General features: G+C 34.6%; 1 pseudogene; it reads right to left on the reverse strand.

Annotated features, from left to right (window-relative positions):
* Positions 1–389: 389 nt before the first annotated feature.
* The window catches only part of LOC123634843, a 92,975-nt pseudogene continuing 77,469 nt past the window's right edge, over positions 390–15,895 (reverse strand).

Here is a 15,895-nt window from a genome sequence, read left to right on the forward strand (position 1 = left end):
GTGAAGTCAGATTTCCTTTTGATTTATACAGCAATTGGCTCTATATTCTCAGAAATATAAACACACATATACACACATTTAACTTAGGAAATATCTTCATTTGCTTTTAAACATAGAAATATGAGTAACATAAAGACAAAGAACCTAAGTAGATTGATGCACAAGATGATAAAGTGTAAAGAATAAATGCTCTGGAGTTAGATAGATCAATATTTGGATACTGGTCTTACCAGCCAAGTGAATTTGAGCAAGTAATTTAATCTGTTTCATCTTCATTTTCTTTATCTGCAAAATAAGTAAATAATTGGCATTTTGCTGAATTCTGATAGCACAGTTCAAGCCCCTATCTCAATATTTAGAATTTATTAAGAGTAGTATCCCAATGAAGATTAGCTATGATCACCAACAGCCCCACCAGGACTAACACCACCACCACCAACATCATCATCATTATCATCTTTTGCTTGCACAAATGCTTGAAGTTTTCTCTGCAAAAAAGGAAATATACCTCTTTCAATGTAATAGGAAGTAAATCAGAACAATCTAAAATCTTCAAAAATAGGTAAGAAGGACTCAGGTCTTCTCTGAAATGAGATGTGTCATAGTCATATTTTTATTGCACTTAGCATTGAGTGTGCAGTTGCTGTGTTAGAACATTTAAGACAGGCACTAACAGCTTCAAGGGAAAAGAGTGATGTAAATACTTATTTAGGAAATATTTAAGGTACTCATTACAGAGATTCTTCAAATTACCACATATTTCATGGCAATCTCTTTTCTAAAGTGAATCAACAGGACTAAGCCATTCTGTTAAAAAGCCATTTAGTAACACCCCCATACAACTGGCTATACCATTGTATGGCTCCGGATACAGATTTAACACAGTCATTCCTTTTCCTCTTTTCTGAAAATTATAGTATTAAAGAAAATACTAGTCACTTGCATAAAGGAAATTACACTAACTGGGTATCACTGACTGGGCTTACAAACATGAAGAATTTTGGATAATTTAGGTTCTTAAAGGTGCAGTGACTTAAACATATTGCTAACTGAGGAGGCCATGTTTTGTTTTGATAACTTAATGCTTCAGATGCAAAACCCCCAGGAATTGTTCTACCTTAACTGAAAAAGCCAAAGAGTCTCATATTATTGATTGTAACTAAATTCTTGCCTTTATTGATCTCATTTAATTCCATGATTTTAAATACCATTGATGTGTTAAGTCCTCATTTTTATTGCCAGGCCTAAGTTGTTTATACAATTTCTCTCCTCAACCCATGCCCAACTTTGACTACTTATCTGGATGACTAATAGGATCTCAATATTATGCAAACAAAAAACAGTGAGGTTTAGTTCCCCTCTTCTACTACCAACTTGCTCTTTCTCAAGGCAAATCTTTGAGAACCATCTCTGATTTTTCACGCTCTCTCTCTCCTTGTTTTTAAACCATCAGCAAGTTCTAAAAGTTTTGCCTCCAAAATATTTCTGGACCCTGTCTATATGTTGTCGTACCATTGCTCCCATTTATTCCAAACCATCATCTTTTTTTGCTTGAACTGCCACAATGATCTACTCATTGGATTCCCTGCTTCATGCCCTAGAATCAGTTATCAACCAAGACAGAAAGCCATCTTTTTAACAACTTGAATCAAATCCTATCACTTTTCTGCTTCAAATTTTCCAGTGGTTTTAGCTCATATTCCAAATCAAATTTAAAATTTCTACCCAAACATACAAGGCCCTCCGACCCTTCACCTCTTGGAACGCTTTTCCCAGTGCTCTCCCATTGACTTTCAAGGCACGTACCTTCCTGTTTCGGGGACATATCAAGCTTCTTCCTGACTGTGAACTTGCCTTTTTGCCATCTGGAATATTCTTTTCCCAAATCCTTTTTATGACTAGCTCCTTATAATCCATCTCTGAGCTCAAATATCATCTTTTAAAGGGGCCTGCTTTAACAATCCTATTTAATATCTCCCACACACCCTCTTCAGTCACTCTCTAGCCATAACCCATTTTTTTCTTCATAACACTCACAACTCCTTCAAATGGTTTTGTATTTTATTGTCAGCATCATCTACTAAAATATAAGATCTGTAAGAGCATCCAGTGACTGGAACTGCATGACTATAACTGGCATAGTCTGGATGGGGCAATGTGCCCCTACCGTGTAGTTCTTTCTGTGTAGATAAACGATGTTCCCCTGTCTGCCTCAGGGGACTCTGGTATGATGCCTGGAATTGGTTATCTGGCAAATCTGAGTTTTCAAGATCTTGTTTCCTGGCCTCTATAGTTCAAGTAAGCTACCTTCCTGAAGGAGACTGTGGTGATAGTGAAAATCAAAATATTCTATAATCTCAGATATATTTCATTTCCAGGTAGAGGTGACTGGTCTTACTACAGTATAGAATTTGTAAGTCATGCTAAGTCAAATGCCCATTTAGATAGATAGTCTGGGACTTGAAGGCACAGTGGACTAGCTAAGACTCTTTGGCAAAAGTAGTTTTATATAATGTAAGGACTTTTCACTATGGCCACCCAAGGGGTGCTACCCCCAACCAGTATTATGTTTTATCTAGGTTATCCTCAAGTGGGAAAGCAGAACAATCATTGTTCTGCATGTCATAACTGGCAGGATGTTTATTTAAAGCACCCCAGTAAGAATCCTGGGGTCTTTTCTCTTGTCTGGGTGAGGGGTCCCATGGTCTGATGTATAGGAGGCCTTCAGGTATTATTCTTTGAATTGTTTCTTCTGCTGTTTACTCTCCTATTCATCCTCCAGAGTCTACCACAGTCATCTCTGTGACTAGCATTTCAACTATTATGGATTGAAATAGTACAAGTTGCTGACATATTAGTGTATGATCTATAAAGTCCCCCTTTTATGATCAGTGGGAAGGTATAAACTGAGAATCAAAGATTGGTTTAAAACTTCTTTGCAAGTTGCCTTCTACAAATGCCATGAAAAAATGGCCATAGCTGAGTGTTTAAGGCAATAAATTTTAGCAGAAAGCTGAGGGGGTAAATAAGCTCACCCACCCACCTTGCCATATACACTGTACCTACAAGGCTTGAACCTTAGCTCTCTGATTACACTAGGTATATTAGTTATCTATTACTGCATAAAAATTAATCCAGGACTTAGCAACTATAAACAACAAAGACTTATTGTTTCTCCATTACTGTGAGGCACAAATCTAGGAGTAGTTGAGTTGAGTGGTTATGCACGGTTCAGTGTCCTGTGAAGATGTAATCAAGGAATCATACTATGCTAGTAATTTCAAGCTTTATTGGGGGTGGATTCACTTCCAAGCTCATTCATATGGCCCTTGGTGGGATTCAGAAGATCTGTTTCCAAGTTCACTTATGTAGGCTTCTCAACAGGGCTGACCCATGACATGGATGCTAACTTCCCCCAGGGCAAGCACTCCAAAACAGAGTGAGAGGGAGAAACGAAGATGGGAGCCACAGTCTTTTTATAAGCTAATAGACGAAGTTACATTCTACAGTATTCTATTCTTTAAAAGTCAGCCAATGCGTCCAGCCTACACTCAAAGAACAGAGATTAAACAAAGATACCAGCACCAGAAAGTACAGATCATTGATGGCCATCTCAGAGGCTGCCTGTAATACTTTAGAGGGGTAGGCAATCCCCATCCATAAACAGTGTGCTTAGAAAGCAGGAGTGGTTTCCATATTATTTTGCTGCTGGAAGCTAGTCTGGTAATGCAATTAAGGGCCAGTATCTCTTTAAATTGCATTGATCAATCCTGCAATTTAAAAGTCGCTCACCCAGAGTCTGACTTCCAGCTCAATTAGATCCCTGTGTTCTATCCCATAATGCAATGAACAGTGAGGAATCGAAATTTCTGCTACTGCTTCTGTCTCCATAATTTTCATGATTTCTCCTTGTTAACTAGCTTCATTGCTAAGAGTGGCTTGTTGATATTTTAGCAGCCATGGCATGTGTTTTGTCTGGTCATTTGCCTTTTTTAGTACACCTCTGTATTAGCTTATAAAAAGACTGTGGCTCCCATGTTTGGTTTTCTCTCACTCATTACCCCTGAAGATGGCACCAAGCCATTCATGAGGGATCCACCCCCATGACCCAAATACCTCGCATTAGGCCTTACCTCCAACATGGGGGAACAAATTTCAACATATTTGGAGGGGTCAAACAAACCAAACTGTAGCATCCAGGCACTATGCTATTTATTTACATTTTATAGTTTAGTTGTCACCACAGTGCAAATCATATTGATTTCAACATTAAAGAGGAATAAGAGAGTACAGTGAGCTACAAGTGTACTTTAGTCAGGGCTGTGGCACCATGTGTCTGTGATTCTCTTGGCTCTGCCCTGCTTGATGTGTCAGCATTGTCCTCAGGAGAGCTTACTTTACAGGCTCATGAAGGCTAATGAAATTCCAGGCTTCATATCCACTGTCATGAAGATGAGAGCATTAGTGTCTCAGAATTCTTTTATAAAGTCTTTATAAATGTGCTGATTAAGTCATCCCTTAGCTAATTCCTTAAATAAGATAATACATGTAATGAGCTTAGTTTAGTACTTGGCACATTATTAACACGTTAGCAGTTGGTACCATTGTTTCTTTCCCTTCTAACTCCTTCCACATTCAGGTCACTATTTTTTACTCTGTTCTCCCAAAGCAGGTGAATCAGGATCTTGATTTCTCCGGTATTTTAGTGTGAATGTATTTTACCTGTTTTCTCTGCCAGAAGTAATTGGTTGGGAATGGAACCAACTTATGATAGTAGTGATGCTGATGAAGGTTGTAATCAGTTTCATTTGTTGAGTGAATAACGGATTACAAAGTTTTTGTATCTGCGATCTTATGTAACCCCTATACCAAATATGGAAAAATGAATTTCTCTTGGTGGAATGCAGGGCATTTTGGAGCCTGACTATTTATGGAAATACAGGGATTGCACAGCACCTGAGCCAAATCATATATAGGCAGTTGCTTATTCTGCATGTCTAGAGAACAGCCTGCTCAGGACTCCATGAACCTTAGAATCCCAAAAGCTATCCCATCTACCTGTGATTGTCTCAGAATCAACTCACTCTCTGAGTGGATACTCTGGATTAAATTTTGTTCAAGAATGTTGTGGATATTCCTGCTTTGTAACTGGAAATCTATCCCTGAACTGTCTTCCAAACTTAAGATGAATCACAATTCAATTGTTTGTTCTTAGGTAAAAGTTAATGGGCACTCGTATTTTTTGGATACTACAATAAAAATTAGGTATATTTTATCTCATTTATAAAAAGTTCATTCATATATACTGTCTCATTTGATCTTCACAATTCCATCACACAGGAGGAGGGAGTGGGATAAATATTTGTTAACTGCATAATATGTGCCAGGTACTAGACATTAAAAATATAAATATAAATAACTCTGTAACTCATATATATTCATCATATCAAATGTGTGACTTATAAATTCTTTATTTAGGCTTTAGAAATTAGGAAGTTAAGGCTCAGAGAGGTTAAGTGACTTGCTCCATAGCATGAAGCTAGGAACAGGTGGAGCTACAACTCAATCTGGGTCTTTATCTTAAAATTCCTATGGAATTTGCATTATCACAATGCTGCCTCTGATACTAATAGTGCACATTAGAAATGAATTTCCTCAGCTTCTTCTATTGGTTAGCATGTTGACAGAGACCCAGAGAATAATGTAATGTCTTCTTCTGTGCGTGGGGTGTATGTGTGTGGAAAGTCTCCATTTACATATGCTTCTATTTGCAGATTCACAGTCTAGACAGCCATGACTGTGAGTATTCACTGGTGGGCCATTATGATGATGTTTACTCTGTCTCACGAATATCATAAATGGGTGTAAGGTTTGATAACTCTAAGAGACAAGAAATATTTTTATAGGTATAGCAGATACCCATGTCTTTGTAATTAAGCTTGCCTGAAACGAGACCAAATGCATCAACACATTTATGCCTTGTATTGTGCAGCATCTTTTCATGTTATTTTATTAACATAAAGGTGCCTTTAATTATACAGAGCTACAAACTATATTATTGATATTCTCTAAACGTTACAACTGTGTCTAATGAAGCAAAAACAAAATTCGGTCTCTTATTTTTCAAGATTCTTAGAAAGACAGAAAGTCTGGGGTATAAAATGAAAGGATTTGGAGGTATTATCCTAGTTGAACCATTACTATGTATAGCCAGGGTGTACAGTAGTCCCTTCATCCACTGTTTCACTTGTCATGGTTTCAGTTACCTACAGTACAGTATGATCTGATATCTTGAGAGACAGAGACCACATTCACATAACTTTTATTGCAATATTGTTCTATTGCTCTATTTGCTTATTAGTTGTTAACATAGGTATGCATGTACAGGAAAAATCATAGTATATATAAAGTTCTGTAGTATTCATGGTCTCAGGCATCTATCAGAGATCTTGGAACCTATATCCCTCAGATAAGGGGAGACTACTGTAGTCATTTTTACTGTTAAAATTTCCCAGCTCCATGCCTTTAGTTCAAATGTTCCTGAATTGTAGTAGTATATTTTTTAAAATATATTGGATTCTGGAGATTTTTCCTCTGATTCCACTTGGCACAATTTTATTTTTTAACATAACTTATTCCATCTAGTCTACTGGTAGATCTAAAAGAATATTTCAAAAGGGTTGACTTCTACTTGGGATTTGATTTGGGACTCTGAAACCTATCAGTCATTAAATTCTTAATTGATTTGAAGGAAATAGCCAGTTTCCAGGATCAGGTGCCTTTAATAGGTTCACTGATATTTGTATTGCTTTGTGTTGCTTTACCAGTTATGAGAGAGACAGAGAGAGAAAATAATTGGCCAATTGCAGTTACATACTCTTAACATTAATATTCTACTATAGATAAGTCATATGAGCTGTATTACCATTAGAAAATATTGGAGATGTTTATGAATAAGAGAATCATATAAAAATAATGAATACTCTCTTCCAAGCTTAAAGAAATTATAAGAATCTAAAAATCAAGAGGCTTTGTCTTGCATCATTTTGCTCCATCTATGGAACTACCAGCCAAAAGCTCCTTCTATATTGAGATCAACTATAAAAAATTAGAAATAGCTGGAACTAAATGACTTCCATTACTATCAGTCTAGTAGTGAAAAATATATATGCCATTAGAACCATATTTATATTTGGGGCTTTGTCTAAAACTTTGTTACAAGTGTATTTATGAGCATTTTTTATGACACTGCTCTTGTAAATCTTATGGTACTTAGGTGGTCTGATCCTTTGTTCATTCTATCACCCAACAAATCCATATTAGATATTTTCTCTCTAGGTAATGAAGAGAACCAGCCATAGAGCCATCTCTGTGTTCTAAAATTTATGGTTTATTTGCATAGAAAGACATTTTAGAGAAAGCTGCAAAAACAATTACAGATATTGTGATTAGCAGGAAGGAACTTTAAAATAATGAAAAAGCTAATCAAATATATTTAAATAATCTTTAAGAAAAGATGTATATAATGGGTAAAGAGATGAAGAATTCTGGAGAGAGATGAAAATTGAAAAAAAGAGAACAAAATGGAAATTCTGAAAAATACAAATCATTCAAGGAGGTTAAAAGTAGATTGAATGCTTCAGAGAAAAGGATTAATGAACTTGAAGACACAACAAGAGATACTCAACTAAAGTGCAGACAGCAGAGGGATAAACAAGAAATAACAAACAGAGCCTGAATGACCTATGAAGGCAAAACAAGCCATTGTACATATGCAATTGGAGTGCTAGAAGGAAAAGAGAGAAAATGGCGTAGAAAGAATATATAGAGGAAAACAATGGCTGAAAAATTTTTAAATTTAGTTAAAAATTTCAAAGCACAGATACAAGTGATCCAACAAACCCTAGGTAAAATAAATACAAAAAAACCCATACCTACATCCATCATAGTCAAAGTGCTGAAAATCAATATGGGTGTACCTTGGAGATACTGTAAGTTCAGTTTCAGACTGTCACTGTGAAGTAAGTCTCAAGAATTTTTTGGATTCCCATTGCATATAAAAGTTATGTTTACACTATATTGTAGTCTATTAAGTGTGCAATACCATTATATGTAAACAAAAAGTACAAGCCTTAATTTAAAACTACTTTATTGATAAAAAATGATAATGATCACCTGAGCCTTCAGGGAGTCATAATCTTTTCACTGGTAGAAAGTCTTGTTTCAATGTTGATGGCTGCTGATAATCAGGGTGGTGGTTACTTAGAGATTGGGGTGGCTGAGGCACTTTTTTTAAAAAATGTCAGCAATGAAGTTTGTTGCATCAATTGACTCGTTCTTATCATGAAAGATTTCTCTTTAGCACGCGATGCTGTTTGACAGCTTTTTACCCACAGTAGAACTTCTTTAAAAATCGGAGTCAATCCTCTCAAACCTTGCTGCTGTTTTATCAACTATTCATAGAATATTATAAATCTTTTATTGTAATTTCAACAATGTTCACAGCATCTTCACCAGTAGTAGATTCCATCTCCAGAAACCACTTTCTTTGCTCATCCATAAAAAGCAACTTCTCATCTGTTCAAGTTTTATCATGAAATAGCAGCAAGTCAGTCATATCTTCAGGCTCCACTTCTAATTCTCCTTCTCTCGCTTTTTCCACCACTTCTGCAGTGACATTGTCCACTGAAGTATTGAACCCTTCAAAGTCAATCATGAGAGTTGGAATCCATTTCTTCCAAACTCCTGTTAATGTTGATATTTTGGCCTCCTCTCACAAATCATCAATATCCTTAGTAGTATCTAGAATGGTGAATTCTTTCCAGTAAGTTTTCAATTTACTCTGTCCAGATCCATCAGAGAAATCACATTCTATGGAAGCTATAGCCTGACACAATGTATTTCTTTAAAAAATAAGGCTTGAAAGTCAAAATTATTCCTTGATCTGGCTCCAGAATAGATGTTGTGTCAGCAGGCATGAAAACAACATTAATTTCCTTATACATCTCCCTCAGAGCTCTTCCATCACTCAACAAATCCATATTAGATATTTTCTCTGTGGATAATGAATAGAACCAGCCAGAGAGCCATCTCTGAGTTCTACAGTTTATGGTTTATTTGCATAGAAAGACATTTTAGAGAAAGCTGCAAAAACAATTACAGATACTGTGCTTAGCAGGAAGAAACTTTAAAATAAAAATAAAATAATAAAAAAGCTAATAAAATATATTAAATAAGCTTTAAGAAAAGATGTATATAATGGGTACAGAGATGAAGAATTCTGGAGAGAAATGAAAATTCAAAAAAAGAGGTGCATCTTCAATAAGCAGTATTATTTTGAAAGCAATCAATTTTTCTGAACAGTAGGTCTCAACAGTGGGCTTAAAATATTCAGTAAACTAATATGTAAACTGATGTGCTGTCATCCAGGCTTCATTGTTCCATTTATAGAGCACAGGCAGAGTAGATATAGCACAATGCTTAAGGGCCCTAGGATTTTCAGAATGGTAAATGAGCATTGGCTTCAACTTAAAGTCACCAGCTTTATCAGCCTCTGACAAGAGTCAGCCTGTCCTTTGAAGCTTTGAAGTCAGGTATTGACTTCTCCTCTCTAGCTACTAAGTCCTAGATGGCAGCTTATTCTAATAGAAGGCTGTTTTACCTACACTGAAAGTCTGTTGTTTAGTGTAGCCACCTTCATCAATTACCTTAGGTAGATCTTGATAACTTGCTGCAGCTTCTACATTAGCACCTGCCACTTCATCTTGTACTTTTAAGTTATGGAAAAGATACTTTTCTTAAACCTCATAAACCAACCTCTACAGCTTCAAATTTTTTCCTATAGCTTCCTCAGTTCTCTCAGCCTTCATAGAATTGGAGACTATTAGGGCCTTGCTCTGGATTGGGCTTTGGCTCAAGGGAATGTTGTGGCTAGTTTGATTTATCCAGATCACTGAAACTTTCTCCATATCAACAATAAGGCTGTTTCACTTCCTTATAATTCATCTGTTCACTGGAGTAGCACTTTCAATTTCCTTCACAAACTTTTCCTTTGCATTTACAATTTGACTAAATGTTTGGCACAAGAGGCTTAGCTTTTGGCGTGTGTTGGCTTTCAGCATCTCTTCCTCACTAACCTTAATCATTTCTAGTTTTCAATTTAAAGGGAGTGACATGTAACTTTTCCTTTCACTTGAACACTTAGAGACAATTGTAGGATTATCAAATGGCCTAATTTAAATATTGTTGTATCTAGGGAAATAGAGATGCCAGGGGAAAGGGAGAGAGACAGGGTAGTGGAGCAGTCAGAACACGCACAACATTTATCCATTAAGTTTACTGTCTCTTAGGGGCATAGTGCCCCCAAAACAATTACAATAGTAACATCAAAAATTAACGATCATGGCTCACCATAACAGATATAATAATAATGAAAAAATTCTAAATATTGTAAGAATTACCAAAATGTGACAGAGACATGAAGTGAGCACGTGCTGTTGGAGAAATGGTGCCTCTAATAGACTTGTTTGATGCAGGGTTGCCCCAAACCTTCAATTTATAAAAAGCAGAATGCCTATGAAGCATAATAAAGTGAAACACAATAAAAGGAGTTATGCCTGAAATCAGACAAGGAAGAGTAGGAGGAGGGAGAAAAATGTTAGTGGGCATGCTCTCTGTCCAATTCAGATATAATTAATTGTAACAATTACCCCAGCCCCCACAAAAAGTACAGTTAAAATAAGAATAACTAAAATAATATCAACTAATATATATATATATAATTCATACATGACCTGAGTTGGATAACTATAAGCCAAGAAGACTCAATTTCATTACTTTTGACTGTGTTACTAGGGAGGCAGAAATTTTCTTCTCTGCAGGATTTGAATCTAGAATTATGTTCCTCCTGGAGCAATCAGTTTTGAAACATAAAATCTGTTGCCCAGTGCAAAAGAAATCCATAGAGCAGAGAAAGAAATTTTGTTTCACTTGTATCACTTGAGCTACTGATGCACACCTAACTTGGAGCAATATTCCTTTGTTTGAGCTAGACCTATTAAATTTGCTTTAAAGCCATCACAAGGTTACGTATTTTACTTTCATTCAAAAGCATCCAAACTGATAGACTTCCTTAGAATAATGTCTATTCATAGAATTTTTTTTTAAGTTAAGGATGATATAAGTTTAAAATTTTGATAAATAATTATTACAAACAGCTCTTAAGTGCTGTTTGTAAAATATTTTGTCCCAACGATAGCACATTGGACAGTTAATTTCTCTACAGCTTCATATAATAGAGTTGTTATTTTTATAATTATTGAAACTCTGAGATTTGTATTTTATTATTGATTTGATTAAAATATGTGGTTACTATTGAAGCTGAACATTTTTTTTTTCTGAAACTTATTGGAAATGTAAATGTTTTCTTGTGAAACTATTCTGTCAGCCCTTTGTCTCATGTGTGCATTGAGCCAGGAAAAAAAATAGGGCTTTGCCCTCCCACAGAAGATTATTAAATATTAAGGATTTTGATCCATTATATCACATTTGTGCTTACTATAATTTACCAGTTTTCTGTCTGCATTTCTGTCTGCATGTTTGTAGTGTGAGATTTGTATTACAATTGTTTGTTATTTTGCTTTTGTCAACTAGAAGTTGTTTTGAGGTAGATTTTCTATCAATTTAGTATTCATAGACTACTCTTCACCATCTAAAACTCTAGTGCTTTGATTATTTCTTTTGTGAGTATTTAAATTCTAATATAAATTTATTTTGAAATATAGTACAAGCTAGGAGTTTAACAATTTCCCAAGAACATTTATTGAGCAATTTGATCTTTTCTTATTTGGAAATAAAACTTTCCAAAACACTTATTTGGAATAAAATTCTTAAAGTATGTTACATTTCCATTTATTCTGGTCTGTTTCTATAATTGTATTCTGTTCCATTTGCCTGAGTGCCTATTTTGTGCCAGACTCACATTGCTGTAATTACTGTTTCCTTACAAGCAGGGCGTCTCTCTCTCTCTCTCCCCCCCTCCCTTTACTTTTACAAATTTACTCTTTCTGAACAACTGCCAAATATTTAGTCACTCCTCCACCAAAGTACTGAGATTTCGATTGGAAGGGTGTTAAATTTATAGATCAATTTGGGGAAAATCAAAATCTTTACTTCCTATCCAGTAACATGCCTTTGCACTTGATTTAATCTAATTTTACGGTAGTGGTCCATAAACTTCTTTGCCAATATATTTATGGTATGTCAAAAGAACATACCATAGTGTAGTGATTAATGAGGGTTCAAGTCCAAGTTTGTCTGCCTACTATATTTTGAGATTGTAAATTATTCTTTATCTAGTAAACAGAATTTTTTTAGGGCTGCCCATATGCCAGGCAAAGCTCTAAGGACTTTGCACTGATAATATTGTTTAATTCAACAGAATTCCATAAAGCAGGTATTAATAATTCCATTTTACTGGACAAAATGAGATTTATATAGGATAAGTGATTTTTTCCAGATTCATATAGGTAGTAAAGAGTGCAGTCAAGATACAATTTTAAATCTAATTCAAAAGTCTTCATTCATTTTCAATTGGCTTTTTGGGTTCTGAGCTTAGTTAATTGATTTATAAGATGAGGGCAACATTAATATCGAATGCATAAGGTTTTGGGAAGTTCATTGTCTTCTGACTCTACCAATAATTTCCAATCTTTATTTGAAATAAAGTAAGTTTGTATGAATTTTCCTTTGAATATTGCTTTAGCTGCATTATGTAGTTTTTATTATGTAGATTTATTATAATGCCTAATTTAAGCAGTCTGCAATTTCAGTTTCTATTTTTTTGTAAATCAAGAGTAAATTAAAGTGCTAATTTAGATTTTAACTTACTAGATTTTTGGTTAATAAGTGGTTAGCACTTTATTAATTTAGCTGTAGTTTTAATTCCTTATGGTCAAAGAACCCTATTCCAAGATCAATTTTTATATAATGTGAATTTGTTTTTGTTAAGTATAAATGAATTCATTCAAATCAAATTATTGATTATATTATTTAATTATTCAATATTAGTATAATTTATTTCTTGCCCACTTAGTCTAGAATATTCAGAGAGAAATTTTTAAAGTCGTTAAGTATGATAATGGTTCAGTTAAATTCTCCTTACATATCTAATGTATTCTACTTGATTTATGTTTAATACTATATTTTCTGTACACTAGTATTATATTGGTCATGTAAGTTTTGTGGATTTACTTTATTTAGCATTAAAAATTCTTCTTCTTTTTCCCATTTAGCAGATTTTTTTCATAAATTCTGCTTTGATTTGTACTGAATCTACTATTAATATTTCTGCTTCCTTTCATTTACAATTCCCTATTACATGGTTGTTTCACTTTTTACTTTAAAATTTTTGTTTAATTTTTTTCAGCTACACCTCCATGTAAATAGCATAGGGCTCAAATTTTCTGTTTGACTTCTGTGACAGTCTTTCTCTTTTAATGAACAAATAAAACCCTTTCACTTTTTAAAAATAATTATTGATATGTGTAGTCTTATTCCTGACATATTACTTAGTTTTCATTCTAGCAAAATATTTTGTTATGCCTTTTAAGAGCTCACCCATGCCTATTGCTTTATGATTATCTCCACATCAATGTCTATCACCAGCCCTGATATCTATCTTGAGTTCTATTTCTAGTAATAATAATTTGTCACTCAAACAGTATATCTTTGATATTAAAAACTAAAAGCATCTTTTTTTGGTCCAAATCTCTTTTCTTTCCTGAATATCTTCCAGTAATGAATGACAACACATTATGACAATCATTCAGGCTAAAAAAGTCATTTATCCTCAATTCTTATCCTTCATAGCCCATTTGTAATCATTCCCCAAAACATTCTATATATTTCTCATATCCATCTACTATCCCCATTGTCAGGCATCCATGTCTTCTCACTTAAACAATCATCTCTCCAACCTTTTTTTTTGTTAATTGTTGCAAATTATCTTTATATAGTATACATCTGATTATCTAATTATATAATATATGTCTAATTATGTCACTCTTGTAACTTAAAAAATCTTTAATAGTGCATTGCAAAGAATAGGGACCATGGATTCAAATATACCTTGGTTTTAACACCAGTTCTGTGATTTGTGAGCAGGGTAATGTTGGGCAGGTTTTTCTGACCTCTCTAAGCCTCAATTCCCTCAACTGCAAATGGGAATAATAATGCTCTTTGAAGGGGCTTGACATGAGGACTAAATGAGTTTCTTCATTCAAAGATGATGGATGTGGGTGTTCAAGAACTGTTGTTATACCTTTTCCTCCCTCCAACACATACATACACATGTGCGCACATGCACTGCATAATATAATTTAGACTACTCATCTACGCATGTTAGCTTGTCAAGCCCACATAATCTGGTTCTATTATACTACGTCTATAAGCTCCTGTTATATTGCTGATCTCACTCCCTGCTATTTAGATGATTTTTCTAGCCTCATCCTTTTACAAATACCCCATCAGAGATTTTGGTGGTGACTTTGCACATGCTATTGGTCCTACTAGGAATGCCTTCTTTATCCTTACTACCTGACAAACTATACAAATCCCTAAGACCTAACTGAGTCCTAAAGATGTATTTCTTGCCTCAGACAAGCATGGTTCCTCTTTCCTCTATTCTTCCACATCTGGGACACTTGTAGAACATACACTGTGTTCTAATCTAGTTTGGTTTAAATATATATATGTCATGGACTACACTGTAAGTTCCAGGAGAATAGAGACCAGGTTTTTCATGTTGCCCCCCACTCAAAGCTTACTATGAGCTTGACACATAATATGTGTCCAACAAATACTCTCTGAAAGCATGAATAAATGGATGAATGAATACTATTGATGAGACATAGAACGAGTTGAGGGATCAGCTATGATTTCAGCTCAGAGGACCTAATTTCAAGTTTGGGATTTGTGAATTCCTAACTGTGTGATGCCTTTGCCATGTTACCTTATCTCTGTACTATAGTTTTCTCAACCGAAGAAGGGCAATATCTTCTTTCCTGGATTGTTAGAATTAAATGACACTCGATACATAGAGGTAGTTCATAAGCTTTAAAATAGTGTGTATATTTACATTACATTATGTTACTTCTTTATTGAGGATTAGTAAAATAAATTATTTAAATGATTTTTAAAAAGGATTTCCCAAAGCTAGATTTGAAGATAGCATCTTTATGTAACCCAACATTCTGTTCATCATGGTTCTTGGGACATACCTTGAGCGTACAGTGTTTCACCCATGGTCTCTGCTCTTGAATGAGTGAGTAAGTGGGTTAGGAGCAGCCTTGAAAGGAGGATAAAGTTCGAGATTTCTGTGAAACATCTTTAACAAAGTGAATAAAGATTTGGGACAAAAAAAAAAAAAGACAAAACAGAAGAAAAAGAATGTCCAAAGATGAAGAAACTTTTTTGTTTCATTTTTCTGGCAGAGAATTTAAGTGAACACTTGTTTAACCATATATGTGTGTTTTAATTGTGTGCCACAAACACATACACATACACACAAACACACTCACACTTTCACATACATTTTTCTATTTAATTCTTAGGCAGAAAAACCTTGGGTTAGATATTCTTCCATTTTTCCAAGTATCCAGGCCCCAGTTCTCTCATCTTTAAAATGAGAGATGATACATTAATATGACATCAATCTCCTAATGCTTTTGTGTGTATTAAATGAAATAATTCATGAATGTGCCTAGATTCATGATAAAGGCTGCAGCAAATAATTTCTGTTTTGTTATATCAAAAAGATAAATATTTTATTTTTTTATTTATTTTTTTTTTATTATATATATATTTTTTTTTATTTCAGCTCATCATGGGGGTACAT

The sequence above is a fragment of the Lemur catta genome, chromosome 3 (assembly GCF_020740605.2).
Source record: "Lemur catta isolate mLemCat1 chromosome 3, mLemCat1.pri, whole genome shotgun sequence".
Classification (NCBI taxonomy): domain Eukaryota; kingdom Metazoa; phylum Chordata; class Mammalia; order Primates; family Lemuridae; genus Lemur; species Lemur catta.